This window comes from Lethenteron reissneri, chromosome 19 (genome assembly GCF_015708825.2).
Source record: "Lethenteron reissneri isolate LAM-NWPU_2019-01 chromosome 19, ASM1570882v1, whole genome shotgun sequence".
Classification (NCBI taxonomy): Eukaryota; Metazoa; Chordata; class Hyperoartia; order Petromyzontiformes; family Petromyzontidae; genus Lethenteron; species Lethenteron reissneri.
In genome coordinates this window covers 4,347,471-4,351,323 of record NC_083797.1, presented here as the reverse complement: position 1 = coordinate 4,351,323, position 3,853 = coordinate 4,347,471, and the positions used below count along the sequence as shown (strand labels likewise).

At 53.0% G+C, this 3,853-nt stretch overlaps 1 long non-coding RNA gene across 1 annotated transcript; it reads right to left on the bottom strand.

The window, feature by feature from the left end:
* Positions 1-745: 745 nt before the first annotated feature.
* On the bottom strand, positions 746-3,264 carry LOC133344052 (uncharacterized). Its single transcript, XR_009755306.1, has 3 exons — positions 3,101-3,264; positions 2,241-2,354; positions 746-854 (listed from the first exon to the last, which is right to left on the bottom strand). It is a non-coding gene; the product is annotated as an uncharacterized LOC133344052 (long non-coding RNA).
* Positions 3,265-3,853: the final 589 nt, after the last annotated feature.

Genomic DNA, 3,853 nt, shown 5'->3' with positions numbered 1-3,853 from the left:
GGCCACCACCGGTGACGATTATTTGAACCTCCCCTAGGTCGACTCAGCCTCAAACGAGTAACTGGTGTGGCGTATTAACATCGCCACTGGGGAGACAAAGGCGGCCGTGCGTGAGTGGTGAGGGAGGGAGAGTGGTGAGGGAGGGAGAGTGGTGAGGGAGGGAGAGTGGTGAGGGAGGGACAGTGATGAGGGAGGGAGAGTGGTGAGGGAGGGACTCAGCCGCAAAACGAGTAACTGGTGTGGCGTATTAACATCGCCACTGGGGAGACAAAGGCGGCCGGCCGTGGTGGATACAAGTCCCGGGCGAAGCCGGGTAGTACAGCTAGTATATATATATTTTTTTAAATTGAGAACCTATCTTGGCCTCGCTGTGCGCTGTGTTGCACCGCTAGTCGAGATAGTAAAAAGACAATGCTTCTCAAAGTCCCACGATGGACAACTGCGTCTGGCTTCACTGAGACGCGATGGGTGCCGCCATCTTGACTTATCTGTGTAATGGCCGCCGCCCGCGTGGTTCAGTGGAAATCTAAAATCGTAACTTCCTGGTCACGTGACCAAAATTAGCATCAAAAACAGGAACTTCCTGTGTACATACCCCCCCCCCCCCCCCCCCCCCCCCATCTGCCGTGCGGCAAAACTCCTGCTGTGAGACAGAACAGAACCGCTGCACTAAATGCTTGCTGGGGGGGGGTGAGTGGACTAGCACTTGCCTATCACGTGCTGACAGAGGCTGCCCGTGTAGTTTCGCGGGCACAAGCAGTGAAATTGTCGCCTGCTGGACTGGCACGTGCCTCCGTGGTGGCACGGGTTTGGCTGACACAGACCCCACTCGTCGTCATCCCTGGGACCCGTGCCTTGCGGGAGGGTGAGAGGGAGGGAGGGAGGGGGGCAGGGCACACGGTGAGTATTTGTTTTAAGCTTTCAAGTTTCATTTATTAGGTGTAGCCCTGTGAGCCGTGCGGCTCTTGAGTCGGGTGCAACCGCAACAAACAAAATATGAACACGGAACATTTTAAAGCGACGACGCGCAACAGAAACATCCTGGAATAAACCAGCAAATATAAAAAAACGTATTCAAACGCTGCAGTGTAATAAAATCATAATGTGAAGCGCAAACCCCCTTAACATTTCAAGACGATTATCTGAATCGGTCCTGGGTCTACCCTTGGTCGAGTCAGTCTCAATTGGATGCCTGGATCGTGTGTAGTAAATATCGCCATGAATTAGACAAAGGCGGTCGGGCGTGGTGTTGGTCACCCACCCCCTCGTGTGCCGTTCCTGCCTTCATAGGTGCTACTCGCTAACAGCACTTGCCCCAACAGTCCGTTAAGGCTATACGGGGGATCTTTGTTTTATTTAACTATCGGCATAGTAGAGGCACATGTGGTGCATCTGGCAGTCATCTCAGTCAGTCGACCCGTGGCACCTGCTGGGTCTGTCCCGTCACCACTTGCCAACGAGCCTTAGATACTTCACGTAGCCTCAAAGTGCACCTAGCCTGGCACACAAGCGCCGTGGTGACATCGCCGCCACTTTGTGGCGAACGGCGATTGTTGTTGTTGTTGGCGACATTGATGATAGGACTGCACCTGGACATTCAAAAGACTGTCAACCTCTATTGCCACTGAGACCAGGCATCGATCACCAATCATCCAGCTCGCGTGATAATAGAGGTTTTTTTTTGGGTTAAATCGTGTCGTTAAAACCCGCCACCACCCGACACAGCCAGCCAGTAAGGGTTGTCACGTAAACAGAACGTGCCAATTCGTCACTAGTACAGCACTAGTGTATAGTGTAGTGTATAGTGTAGTATACTAGTACAGCACTAGTGTGTAGTGTATAGTGTAGTGTATAGCAGTGTAGTAAACTGGTACAGCACACCGGTTGCGTGTTGGAGAGCCAAGCCACAACATTTACAATCCGAGTACGACGTTTCGCCAGTAATTACAACCAGCTTCATCAGGCGACAGCCAGATTTGTGGAGAAGTCCACCTGTTTTGTTCCTTACATAGAGGCGTGGATGTGGTGACCACGCTTCTGAGCTCTTGCGCAAAGTAAGGGGGGGGGTTAATGAGTCAACGCACATGATGCATGCGCATTATGCGAGCCCTTTTATCTTGTCCTATCTGTCCATTGTGTGTATTAAAATCGCCATATCAACGGCAACCGTGAGTTCACGGGTCGCTAGCAAGAAGTATCGTGGGTCGTGGTGCGAGAGGGCCGAGGAGTATAATGTTCACCGAATTCGCAGCGTTGCCCGCTGCGCCCTTGGCGACACACGCACGCGAATCTCCCGGGCAGGTCCACGCACTCGCCACTCCCGTGGCACGGGCTGGACACGCACTCGTTCACTTCTGAGGACAGACACAGACACACAGAGAGAGGGGGAGGGAGAGAGAGACTGAACGAAAGCTAAACTAAAACTTTCGTCTTGTTTTATTTTACCAGGGTAAGGCCCACTGACCCACTAGCTCCTAGCCAACGTGATGATGAGAGAGAGAGAGAGACACGCAAACTTCAAATACACAGCAGTCATCATCAGGGTCGGGATCGAACCCACGACCTCCTGCACACCAGGCGAGGTAGTTAACGACTCGCCACCATGATGATGATGAGAGAGAGCGACACGCAAACTCCAAATACACAGCAGTCATCATCAGGGTCGGGATCGAACCCACGACCTCATGTACACCAGGCGAGGTAGTTAACATCTCCTAGCCACCGTGATGATGATGAGAGAGAGAGAGACACACACACAAACTCCAAATATACAGCTAGTCATCATCAGGGTCGGGATCGAACCCACGACCTCCGTACACCAGGCGAGGTAGTTAGCATCTCCTAGCCACCGTGATGATGATGATGAGAGAGAGAGACACACACACAAACTCCAAATATACAGCAGTCATCATCAGGGTCGGGATCGAACCCACGACCTCCGTACACCAGGCGAGGTAGTTAGCATCTCCTAGCCACCGTGATGATGATGATGAGAGAGAGAGAGACACACACAAACTCCAAATATACAGCAGTCATCATCAGGGTCGGGATCGAACAAACGACCTTCTGTCCACCAGGCGAGGTAGTTAACATCTCTCACCTTGCTCGCACGTGGCCCCCAGGAAGCCGTGGGCGCAGACGCACGCGAAGCCGCCGAGCAGTCGGTTCGTGCAGCTCGCCCCGTTGCCGCACGGCTGCGATGCGCACGGCGGGTCCTCCTGCAGCACTGCGACGTCGTTGTCATGATCACAACAACAATAACAACAACAATAACAACAATAACAACAACGACAATAACGACGACGATGTTAGTTTAACACGTAGTACACTTTCGCGACCAAATATTATTCATAACAAAGTTTTTACTGGTAGGAACCTCCTGGTTACACCAGCCCACAGGGGATTATTGTGTCCGTCCGTCCGTCTTGAATCCAGAAATGGGAGGGGTGGTGCTGGGTGGAAAGGGGAGGGTGGAGAGGGGCTGGGTGGGGAGGGTGGGGAGGGGCTGGGTGGGGAGGGTGGGGCTGGGTGGGGGGTGGGAGGGTTGGGGCTGGGTGAGGAGGGACTGGTCACCCCGTGGTGCCTTTATAAAACTCAACGTTTAACCCACTCACGCCGGCTTGTGCCCGCCCTCACAGTCGGGCATATTTGCGGAATGCACCACGCCGCCGTTGACCCTGGCCATTGACCGAGCAACCCAACGTTCCTACCAGCTCCCTCCGCAGGAATGTGTTTTTGGGGTGTGATTGCGTAAGTATAAATGCGTCGTAACCCTCCACCACCCGACGCAGTCAGTAAGGGATTCGTAAAGTCACGTAGTTGGAAATAAAATAAAATAAATCACGACGTTTCG